The sequence below is a fragment of the Triturus cristatus genome, chromosome 4_1 (genome assembly GCF_964204655.1).
Source record: "Triturus cristatus chromosome 4_1, aTriCri1.1, whole genome shotgun sequence".
NCBI lineage: Eukaryota > Metazoa > Chordata > Amphibia > Caudata > Salamandridae > Triturus > Triturus cristatus.
In genome coordinates, this window is record NC_140585.1 from 107,328,604 (window position 1) to 107,338,603 (window position 10,000).

General features: G+C 44.4%; 22 non-coding genes across 22 annotated transcripts; 5 read left to right on the plus strand and 17 right to left on the minus strand.

The window, feature by feature from the left end:
* Positions 1-518: 518 nt before the first annotated feature.
* TRNAA-UGC (transfer RNA alanine (anticodon UGC)) lies at positions 519-590 on the minus strand. Its single transcript has one exon. It is a non-coding gene; the product is annotated as a tRNA-Ala (tRNA).
* Positions 591-747: 157 nt separating this feature from the next.
* TRNAM-CAU (transfer RNA methionine (anticodon CAU)) lies at positions 748-820 on the plus strand. Its single transcript has one exon. It is a non-coding gene; the product is annotated as a tRNA-Met (tRNA).
* Positions 821-1,019: 199 nt separating this feature from the next.
* Positions 1,020-1,091, minus strand: TRNAA-UGC (transfer RNA alanine (anticodon UGC)). Its single transcript has one exon. It is a non-coding gene; the product is annotated as a tRNA-Ala (tRNA).
* Positions 1,092-1,220: 129 nt separating this feature from the next.
* On the minus strand, positions 1,221-1,306 carry TRNAY-GUA (transfer RNA tyrosine (anticodon GUA)). Its single transcript is given in 2 exon segments — positions 1,221-1,256; positions 1,270-1,306. It is a non-coding gene; the product is annotated as a tRNA-Tyr (tRNA).
* Positions 1,307-2,074: 768 nt separating this feature from the next.
* TRNAA-UGC (transfer RNA alanine (anticodon UGC)) lies at positions 2,075-2,146 on the minus strand. Its single transcript has one exon. It is a non-coding gene; the product is annotated as a tRNA-Ala (tRNA).
* Positions 2,147-2,303: 157 nt separating this feature from the next.
* On the plus strand, positions 2,304-2,376 carry TRNAM-CAU (transfer RNA methionine (anticodon CAU)). Its single transcript has one exon. It is a non-coding gene; the product is annotated as a tRNA-Met (tRNA).
* Positions 2,377-2,575: 199 nt separating this feature from the next.
* TRNAA-CGC (transfer RNA alanine (anticodon CGC)) lies at positions 2,576-2,647 on the minus strand. The gene has a single exon. It is a non-coding gene; the product is annotated as a tRNA-Ala (tRNA).
* Positions 2,648-3,859: 1,212 nt separating this feature from the next.
* On the plus strand, positions 3,860-3,932 carry TRNAM-CAU (transfer RNA methionine (anticodon CAU)). Its single transcript has one exon. It is a non-coding gene; the product is annotated as a tRNA-Met (tRNA).
* A 199-nt stretch (positions 3,933-4,131) lies between these two features.
* Positions 4,132-4,203, minus strand: TRNAA-CGC (transfer RNA alanine (anticodon CGC)). The gene has a single exon. It is a non-coding gene; the product is annotated as a tRNA-Ala (tRNA).
* A 129-nt stretch (positions 4,204-4,332) lies between these two features.
* On the minus strand, positions 4,333-4,418 carry TRNAY-GUA (transfer RNA tyrosine (anticodon GUA)). The gene is given in 2 exon segments: positions 4,333-4,368; positions 4,382-4,418. It is a non-coding gene; the product is annotated as a tRNA-Tyr (tRNA).
* Positions 4,419-5,186: 768 nt separating this feature from the next.
* TRNAA-UGC (transfer RNA alanine (anticodon UGC)) lies at positions 5,187-5,258 on the minus strand. Its single transcript has one exon. It is a non-coding gene; the product is annotated as a tRNA-Ala (tRNA).
* Positions 5,259-5,415: 157 nt separating this feature from the next.
* TRNAM-CAU (transfer RNA methionine (anticodon CAU)) lies at positions 5,416-5,488 on the plus strand. The gene has a single exon. It is a non-coding gene; the product is annotated as a tRNA-Met (tRNA).
* A 199-nt stretch (positions 5,489-5,687) lies between these two features.
* On the minus strand, positions 5,688-5,759 carry TRNAA-CGC (transfer RNA alanine (anticodon CGC)). Its single transcript has one exon. It is a non-coding gene; the product is annotated as a tRNA-Ala (tRNA).
* Positions 5,760-5,888: 129 nt separating this feature from the next.
* TRNAY-GUA (transfer RNA tyrosine (anticodon GUA)) lies at positions 5,889-5,974 on the minus strand. The gene is given in 2 exon segments: positions 5,889-5,924; positions 5,938-5,974. It is a non-coding gene; the product is annotated as a tRNA-Tyr (tRNA).
* A 768-nt stretch (positions 5,975-6,742) lies between these two features.
* TRNAA-UGC (transfer RNA alanine (anticodon UGC)) lies at positions 6,743-6,814 on the minus strand. The gene has a single exon. It is a non-coding gene; the product is annotated as a tRNA-Ala (tRNA).
* Positions 6,815-7,237: 423 nt separating this feature from the next.
* Positions 7,238-7,309, minus strand: TRNAA-CGC (transfer RNA alanine (anticodon CGC)). The gene has a single exon. It is a non-coding gene; the product is annotated as a tRNA-Ala (tRNA).
* A 129-nt stretch (positions 7,310-7,438) lies between these two features.
* Positions 7,439-7,524, minus strand: TRNAY-GUA (transfer RNA tyrosine (anticodon GUA)). Its single transcript is given in 2 exon segments — positions 7,439-7,474; positions 7,488-7,524. It is a non-coding gene; the product is annotated as a tRNA-Tyr (tRNA).
* A 768-nt stretch (positions 7,525-8,292) lies between these two features.
* TRNAA-UGC (transfer RNA alanine (anticodon UGC)) lies at positions 8,293-8,364 on the minus strand. The gene has a single exon. It is a non-coding gene; the product is annotated as a tRNA-Ala (tRNA).
* A 157-nt stretch (positions 8,365-8,521) lies between these two features.
* Positions 8,522-8,594, plus strand: TRNAM-CAU (transfer RNA methionine (anticodon CAU)). Its single transcript has one exon. It is a non-coding gene; the product is annotated as a tRNA-Met (tRNA).
* A 199-nt stretch (positions 8,595-8,793) lies between these two features.
* TRNAA-UGC (transfer RNA alanine (anticodon UGC)) lies at positions 8,794-8,865 on the minus strand. The gene has a single exon. It is a non-coding gene; the product is annotated as a tRNA-Ala (tRNA).
* Positions 8,866-8,994: 129 nt separating this feature from the next.
* On the minus strand, positions 8,995-9,080 carry TRNAY-GUA (transfer RNA tyrosine (anticodon GUA)). The gene is given in 2 exon segments: positions 8,995-9,030; positions 9,044-9,080. It is a non-coding gene; the product is annotated as a tRNA-Tyr (tRNA).
* A 768-nt stretch (positions 9,081-9,848) lies between these two features.
* Positions 9,849-9,920, minus strand: TRNAA-UGC (transfer RNA alanine (anticodon UGC)). Its single transcript has one exon. It is a non-coding gene; the product is annotated as a tRNA-Ala (tRNA).
* Positions 9,921-10,000: the final 80 nt, after the last annotated feature.

Sequence of the window (10,000 nt, forward strand, 5' to 3'; positions counted from 1 at the left end):
GGAACTTTGATACAAAGACCTTGGGCAGCATTGGTGGCAAATGGATGGCTGCGCGGAACCATGAAAGAAATGACAGAAAGTTATGGGAGTCATTACTACGCACCCAGCATCAAGAACGTGCATTTTGGATGCATTTTCAAAAGGAAAGAGAACGGAAAAATCTGTAGATTGAAGGTGATTGAGATAAACAAAATATTCCGTTTTTCTAAAAGCTACTGTAAAGAGTCTCTGGTTTAGAAGAAGAACCCTTACCAATGATCAAGAGAGATGCGACAGATTTCTATCATCAAAGCATTATGGTTGTCAAGATGAATCATCACTTTGATGTCTTCAACAAGTAGGATTCTTTTGATCTATAATCATCAAAAATGAGATAGCCCCATTTCATGGGATTTTTCAAGGCAAACGTCTGACAGATTAAGCGGGGTCCTCATCCCGGTTGGAGGACATATCTCTTCCTTCATCATGATGCCAGCCTAGCTTTCGGCCCAAAATCCAAGGTAAGCATGGCAAAAGTCTGGAGATGCCGGGGATTGAACCCGGGGCCTCATACATGCAAAGCATGCGCTCTACCACTGAGCTACATCCCCACTTCTGCAAGGTTTGACTGTATGATTGGAAACCCTGCATTGAACCGACGGCCACATCACCCCATTCGACTCTGCAGTATACAATGTCAGTCAGGAAAATCCTTCAGCCTTGTACCTGGATGATCTTCATGGTCTTATGTACAGATGCCTATATACAGCCTTCTTAGCGCAGTAGGCAGCGCGTCAGTCTCATAATCTGAAGGTCCTGAGTTCGATCCTCAGAGAGGGCATTTATTTCCTTCTTTTGGAATGCAAAATTCTCCGATTTTCTTGAAATGCGCAAACTATGCCTAGTTCAAAGATTTTTCCAAAGCAAATGTCTGACTATTTAAGTGGGGCTCTCACCCCAACTGCATGACAAACTTCTTCTTTCTGCATGATGGCAGGCTAGCCTTCTGGAAAAAAGCCAAGATAAGGAACAGAGGCTCCTGGAGATGCCGGGGATTGAACCCGGGACCTCATACATGCAAAGCATGCGCTCTACCACTGAGCTACATCCCCACTTTTGCACTCGAGCTGTTTGATGGATGCAAGGAATCCCTGAAACCCAGGGACTGCAAAGTCTCGATCATAATCAATGGAAGGTATTGTTTGAATAAAAGTGAAAGATATGGAAATCGAAGCAAAAAATCCTTCGAGCCGGATTTGAACCAGCGACCTAAGGATGTCTGACTTTATGCTACAGTCCTCCGCTCTACCAACTGAGCTATCGAAGGAGTGGCTGAAGTATCTTTCAGCGCTGTAATTATCTCTCGCTCAAGAAAGGTTGTGGGGGTGGGGATCAGGAGCAGATCGATGAAAATCATGAACATTACCTGCAGCTCCCTCTCAAAGTCACCAGTTCTTAGAGCACACTGTAAGGTACGTCTTATCACCCCAAAGGAGGATTTCAGACCAAAGTTCATGTTCTGTCTTGGCTTGGGGATAAGCAGGGGTGCTCCAAATTTCAATTTTACAGAAAGGAAAGGAACTTTGATACAAAGACCTTGGGCAGCATTGGTGGCAAATGGATGGCTGCGCGGAACCATGAAAGAAATGACAGAAAGTTATGGGAGTCATTACTACGCACCCAGCATCAAGAAAGTACATTTTGGATGCATTTTCAAAAGGAAAGAGAACGGAAAAATCTGTAGATTGAAGGTGATTGAGATAAACAAAATATTCCGTTTTTCTAAAAGCTACTGTAAAGAGTCTCTGGTTTAGAAGAAGAACCCTTACCAATGATCAAGAGAGATGCGACAGATTTCTATCATCAAAGCATTATGGTTGTCAAGATGAATCATCACTTTGATGTCTTCAACAAGTAGGATTCTTTTGATCTATAATCATCAAAAATGAGATAGCCCCATTTCATGGGATTTTTCAAGGCAAACGTCTGACAGATTAAGCGGGGTCCTCATCCCGGTTGGAGGACATATCTCTTCCTTCATCATGATGCCAGCCTAGCTTTCGGCCCAAAATCCAAGGTAAGCATGGCAAAAGTCTGGAGATGCCGGGGATTGAACCCGGGGCCTCATACATGCAAAGCATGCGCTCTACCACTGAGCTACATCCCCACTTCTGCAAGGTTTGACTGTATGATTGGAAACCCTGCATTGAACCGACGGCCACATCACCCCATTCGACTCTGCAGTATACAATGTCAGTCAGGAAAATCCTTCAGCCTTGTACCTGGATGATCTTCATGGTCTTATGTACAGATGCCTATATACAGCCTTCTTAGCGCAGTAGGCAGCGCGTCAGTCTCATAATCTGAAGGTCCTGAGTTCGATCCTCAGAGAGGGCATTTATTTCCTTCTTTTGGAATGCAAAATTCTCCGATTTTCTTGAAATGCGCAAACTATGCCTAGTTCAAAGATTTTTCCAAAGCAAATGTCTGACTATTTAAGTGGGGCTCTCACCCCAACTGCATGACAAACTTCTTCTTTCTGCATGATGGCAGGCTAGCCTTCTGGAAAAAAGCCAAGATAAGGAACAGAGGCTCCTGGAGATGCCGGGGATTGAACCCGGGACCTCATACATGCGAAGCATGCGCTCTACCACTGAGCTACATCCCCACTTTTGCACTCGAGCTGTTTGATGGATGCAAGGAATCCCTGAAACCCAGGGACTGCAAAGTCTCGATCATAATCAATGGAAGGTATTGTTTGAATAAAAGTGAAATATATGGAAATCGAAGCACAAAATCCTTCGAGCCGGATTTGAACCAGCGACCTAAGGATGTCTGACTTTATGCTACAGTTCTCCGCTCTACCAACTGAGCTATCGAAGGAATGGCTGAAGTATCTTTCAGCGCTGTAATTATCTCTCGCTCAAGAAAGGTTGTGGGGGTGGGGATCAGGAGCAGATCGATGAAAATCATGAACATTACCTGCAGCTCCCTCTCAAAGTCACCAGTTCTTAGAGCACACTGTAAGGTACGTCTTATCACCCCAAAGGAGGATTTCAGACCAAAGTTCATGTTCTGTCTTGGCTTGGGGATAAGCAGGGGTGCTCCAAATTTCAATTTTACAGAAAGGAAAGGAACTTTGATACAAAGACCTTGGGCAGCATTGGTGGCAAATGGATGGCTGCGCGGAACCATGAAAGAAATGACAGAAAGTTATGGGAGTCATTACTACGCACCCAGCATCAAGAAAGTGCATTTTGGATGCATTTTCAAAAGGAAAGAGAACGGAAAAATCTGTAGATTGAAGGTGATTGAGATAAACAAAATATTCCGTTTTTCTAAAAGCTACTGTAAAGAGTCTCTGGTTTAGAAGAAGAACCCTTACCAATGATCAAGAGAGATGCGACAGATTTCTATCATCAAAGCATTATGGTTGTCAAGATGAATCATCACTTTGATGTCTTCAACAAGTAGGATTCTTTTGATCTATAATCATCAAAAATGAGATAGCCCCATTTCATGGGATTTTTCAAGGCAAACGTCTGACAGATTAAGCGGGGTCCTCATCCCGGTTGGAGGACATATCTCTTCCTTCATCATGATGCCAGCCTAGCTTTCGGCCCAAAATCCAAGGTAAGCATGGCAAAAGTCTGGAGATGCCAGGGATTGAACCCGGGGCCTCATACATGCAAAGCATGCGCTCTACCACTGAGCTACATCCCCACTTCTGCAAGGTTTGACTGTATGATTGGAAACCCTGCATTGAACCGACGGCCACATCACCCCATTCGACTCTGCAGTATACAATGTCAGTCAGGAAAATCCTTCAGCCTTGTACCTGGATGATCTTCATGGTCTTATGTACAGATGCCTATATACAGCCTTCTTAGCGCAGTAGGCAGCGCGTCAGTCTCATAATCTGAAGGTCCTGAGTTCGATCCTCAGAGAGGGCATTTATTTCCTTCTTTTGGAATGCAAAATTCTCCGATTTTCTTGAAATGCGCAAACTATGCCTAGTTCAAAGATTTTTCCAAAGCAAATGTCTGACTATTTAAGTGGGGCTCTCACCCCAACTGCATGACAAACTTCTTCTTTCTGCATGATGGCAGGCTAGCCTTCTGGAAAAAAGCCAAGATAAGGAACAGAGGCTCCTGGAGATGCCGGGGATTGAACCCGGGACCTCATACATGCGAAGCATGCGCTCTACCACTGAGCTACATCCCCACTTTTGCACTCGAGCTGTTTGATGGATGCAAGGAATCCCTGAAACCCAGGGACTGCAAAGTCTCGATCATAATCAATGGAAGGTATTGTTTGAATAAAAGTGAAATATATGGAAATCGAAGCACAAAATCCTTCGAGCCGGATTTGAACCAGCGACCTAAGGATGTCTGACTTTATGCTACAGTCCTCCGCTCTACCAACTGAGCTATCGAAGGAGTGGCTGAAGTATCTTTCAGCGCTGTAATTATCTCTCGCTCAAGAAAGGTTGTGGGGGTGGGGATCAGGAGCAGATCGATGAAAATCATGAACATTACCTGCAGCTCCCTCTCAAAGTCACCAGTTCTTAGAGCACACTGTAAGGTACGTCTTATCACCCCAAAGGAGGATTTCAGACCAAAGTTCATGTTCTGTCTTGGCTTGGGGATAAGCAGGGGTGCTCCAAATTTCAATTTTACAGAAAGGAAAGGAACTTTGATACAAAGACCTTGGGCAGCATTGGTGGCAAATGGATGGCTGCGCGGAACCATGAAAGAAATGACAGAAAGTTATGGGAGTCATTACTACGCACCCAGCATCAAGAACGTGCATTTTGGATGCATTTTCAAAAGGAAAGAGAACGGAAAAATCTGTAGATTGAAGGTGATTGAGATAAACAAAATATTCCGTTTTTCTAAAAGCTACTGTAAAGAGTCTCTGGTTTAGAAGAAGAACCCTTACCAATGATCAAGAGAGATGCGACAGATTTCTATCATCAAAGCATTATGGTTGTCAAGATGAATCATCACTTTGATGTCTTCAACAAGTAGGATTCTTTTGATCTATAATCATCAAAAATGAGATAGCCCCATTTCATGGGATTTTTCAAGGCAAACGTCTGACAGATTAAGCGGGGTCCTCATCCCGGTTGGAGGACATATCTCTTCCTTCATCATGATGCCAGCCTAGCTTTCGGCCCAAAATCCAAGGTAAGCATGGCAAAAGTCTGGAGATGCCGGGGATTGAACCCGGGGCCTCATACATGCAAAGCATGCGCTCTACCACTGAGCTACATCCCCACTTCTGCAAGGTTTGACTGTATGATTGGAAACCCTGCATTGAACCGACGGCCACATCACCCCATTCGACTCTGCAGTATACAATGTCAGTCAGGAAAATCCTTCAGCCTTGTACCTGGATGATCTTCATGGTCTTATGTACAGATGCCTATATACAGCCTTCTTAGCGCAGTAGGCAGCGCGTCAGTCTCATAATCTGAAGGTCCTGAGTTCGATCCTCAGAGAGGGCATTTATTTCCTTCTTTTGGAATGCAAAATTCTCCGATTTTCTTGAAATGCGCAAACTATGCCTAGTTCAAAGATTTTTCCAAAGCAAATGTCTGACTATTTAAGTGGGGCTCTCACCCCAACTGCATGACAAACTTCTTCTTTCTGCATGATGGCAGGCTAGCCTTCTGGAAAAAAGCCAAGATAAGGAACAGAGGCTCCTGGAGATGCCGGGGATTGAACCCGGGACCTCATACATGCGAAGCATGCGCTCTACCACTGAGCTACATCCCCACTTTTGCACTCGAGCTGTTTGATGGATGCAAGGAATCCCTGAAACCCAGGGACTGCAAAGTCTCGATCATAATCAATGGAAGGTATTGTTTGAATAAAAGTGAAAGATATGGAAATCGAAGCAAAAAATCCTTCGAGCCGGATTTGAACCAGCGACCTAAGGATGTCTGACTTTATGCTACAGTCCTCCGCTCTACCAACTGAGCTATCGAAGGAGTGGCTGAAGTATCTTTCAGCGCTGTAATTATCTCTCGCTCAAGAAAGGTTGTGGGGGTGGGGATCAGGAGCAGATCGATGAAAATCATGAACATTACCTGCAGCTCCCTCTCAAAGTCACCAGTTCTTAGAGCACACTGTAAGGTACGTCTTATCACCCCAAAGGAGGATTTCAGACCAAAGTTCATGTTCTGTCTTGGCTTGGGGATAAGCAGGGGTGCTCCAAATTTCAATTTTACAGAAAGGAAAGGAACTTTGATACAAAGACCTTGGGCAGCATTGGTGGCAAATGGATGGCTGCGCGGAACCATGAAAGAAATGACAGAAAGTTATGGGAGTCATTACTACGCACCCAGCATCAAGAAAGTGCATTTTGGATGCATTTTCAAAAGGAAAGAGAACGGAAAAATCTGTAGATTGAAGGTGATTGAGATAAACAAAATATTCCGTTTTTCTAAAAGCTACTGTAAAGAGTCTCTGGTTTAGAAGAAGAACCCTTACCAATGATCAAGAGAGATGCGACAGATTTCTATCATCAAAGCATTATGGTTGTCAAGATGAATCATCACTTTGATGTCTTCAACAAGTAGGATTCTTTTGATCTATAATCATCAAAAATGAGATAGCCCCATTTCATGGGATTTTTCAAGGCAAACGTCTGACAGATTAAGCGGGGTCCTCATCCCGGTTGGAGGACATATCTCTTCCTTCATCATGATGCCAGCCTAGCTTTCGGCCCAAAATCCAAGGTAAGCATGGCAAAAGTCTGGAGATGCCGGGGATTGAACCCGGGGCCTCATACATGCAAAGCATGCGCTCTACCACTGAGCTACATCCCCACTTCTGCAAGGTTTGACTGTATGATTGGAAACCCTGCATTGAACCGACGGCCACATCACCCCATTCGACTCTGCAGTATACAATGTCAGTCAGGAAAATCCTTCAGCCTTGTACCTGGATGATCTTCATGGTCTTATGTACAGATGCCTATATACAGCCTTCTTAGCGCAGTAGGCAGCGCGTCATAATCTGAAGGTCCTGAGTTCGATCCTCAGAGAGGGCATTTATTTCCTTCTTTTGGAATGCAAAATTCTCCGATTTTCTTGAAATGCGCAAACTATGCCTAGTTCAAAGATTTTTCCAAAGCAAATGTCTGACTATTTAAGTGGGGCTCTCACCCCAACTGCATGACAAACTTCTTCTTTCTGCATGATGGCAGGCTAGCCTTCTGGAAAAAAGCCAAGATAAGGAACAGAGGCTCCTGGAGATGCCGGGGATTGAACCCGGGACCTCATACATGCGAAGCATGCGCTCTACCACTGAGCTACATCCCCACTTTTGCACTCGAGCTGTTTGATGGATGCAAGGAATCCCTGAAACCCAGGGACTGCAAAGTCTCGATCATAATCAATGGAAGGTATTGTTTGAATAAAAGTGAAATATATGGAAATCGAAGCACAAAATCCTTCGAGCCGGATTTGAACCAGCGACCTAAGGATGTCTGACTTTATGCTACAGTCCTCCGCTCTACCAACTGAGCTATCGAAGGAGTGGCTGAAGTATCTTTCAGCGCTGTAATTATCTCTCGCTCAAGAAAGGTTGTGGGGGTGGGGATCAGGAGCAGATCGATGAAAATCATGAACATTACCTGCAGCTCCCTCTCAAAGTCACCAGTTCTTAGAGCACACTGTAAGGTACGTCTTATCACCCCAAAGGAGGATTTCAGACCAAAGTTCATGTTCTGTCTTGGCTTGGGGATAAGCAGGGGTGCTCCAAATTTCAATTTTACAGAAAGGAAAGGAACTTTGATACAAAGACCTTGGGCAGCATTGGTGGCAAATGGATGGCTGCGCGGAACCATGAAAGAAATGACAGAAAGTTATGGGAGTCATTACTACGCACCCAGCATCAAGAACGTGCATTTTGGATGCATTTTCAAAAGGAAAGAGAACGGAAAAATCTGTAGATTGAAGGTGATTGAGATAAACAAAATATTCCGTTTTTCTAAAAGCTACTGTAAAGAGTCTCTGGTTTAGAAGAAGAACCCTTACCAATGATCAAGAGAGATGCGACAGATTTCTATCATCAAAGCATTATGGTTGTCAAGATGAATCATCACTTTGATGTCTTCAACAAGTAGGATTCTTTTGATCTATAATCATCAAAAATGAGATAGCCCCATTTCATGGGATTTTTCAAGGCAAACGTCTGACAGATTAAGCGGGGTCCTCATCCCGGTTGGAGGACATATCTCTTCCTTCATCATGATGCCAGCCTAGCTTTCGGCCCAAAATCCAAGGTAAGCATGGCAAAAGTCTGGAGATGCCGGGGATTGAACCCGGGGCCTCATACATGCAAAGCATGCGCTCTACCACTGAGCTACATCCCCACTTCTGCAAGGTTTGACTGTATGATTGGAAACCCTGCATTGAACCGACGGCCACATCACCCCATTCGACTCTGCAGTATACAATGTCAGTCAGGAAAATCCTTCAGCCTTGTACCTGGATGATCTTCATGGTCTTATGTACAGATGCCTATATACAGCCTTCTTAGCGCAGTAGGCAGCGCGTCAGTCTCATAATCTGAAGGTCCTGAGTTCGATCCTCAGAGAGGGCATTTATTTCCTTCTTTTGGAATGCAAAATTCTCCGATTTTCTTGAAATGCGCAAACTATGCCTAGTTCAAAGATTTTTCCAAAGCAAATGTCTGACTATTTAAGTGGGGCTCTCACCCCAACTGCATGACAAACTTCTTCTTTCTGCATGATGGCAGGCTAGCCTTCTGGAAAAAAGCCAAGATAAGGAACAGAGGCTCCTGGAGATGCCGGGGATTGAACCCGGGACCTCATACATGCAAAGCATGCGCTCTACCACTGAGCTACATCCCCACTTTTGCACTCGAGCTGTTTGATGGATGCAAGGAATCCCTGAAACCCAGGGACTGCAAAGTCTCGATCATAATCAATGGAAGGTATTGTTTGAATAAAAGTGAAAGATATGGAAATCGAAGCAAAAAATCCTTCGAGCCGGATTTGAACCAGCGACCTAAGGATGTCTGACTTTATGCTACAGTCCTCCGCTCTACCAACTGAGCTATCGAAGGAGTGGCTGAAGTATCTTTCAGCGCTGTAATTATCTCTCGCTCAAGAAAGGTTGTGGGGGTGGGGATCAGGAGCAGATCGATGAAAATCATGAACATTACCTGCAGCTCCCTCTCAAAGTCACCAGTTCTTAGAGCACACTGTAAGGTACGTCTTATCACCCCAAAGGAGGATTTCAGACCAAAGTTCATGTTCTGTCTTGGCTTGGGGATAAGCAGGGGTGCTCCAAATTTCAATTTTACAGAAAGGAAAGGAACTTTGATACAAAGACCTTGGGCAGCATTGGTGGCAAATGGATGGCTGCGCGGAACCATGAAAGAAATGACAGAAAGTTATGGGAGTCATTACTACGCACCCAGCATCAAGAAAGTGCATTTTGGATGCATTTTCAAAAGGAAAGAGAACGGAAAAATCTGTAGATTGAAGGTGATTGAGATAAACAAAATATTCCGTTTTTCTAAAAGCTACTGTAAAGAGTCTCTGGTTTAGAAGAAGAACCCTTACCAATGATCAAGAGAGATGCGACAGATTTCTATCATCAAAGCATTATGGTTGTCAAGATGAATCATCACTTTGATGTCTTCAACAAGTAGGATTCTTTTGATCTATAATCATCAAAAATGAGATAGCCCCATTTCATGGGATTTTTCAAGGCAAACGTCTGACAGATTAAGCGGGGTCCTCATCCCGGTTGGAGGACATATCTCTTCCTTCATCATGATGCCAGCCTAGCTTTCGGCCCAAAATCCAAGGTAAGCATGGCAAAAGTCTGGAGATGCCGGGGATTGAACCCGGGGCCTCATACATGCAAAGCATGCGCTCTACCACTGAGCTACATCCCCACTTCTGCAAGGTTTGACTGTATGATTGGAAACCCTGCATTGAACCGACGGCCACATCACCCCATTCGACTCTGCAGTAT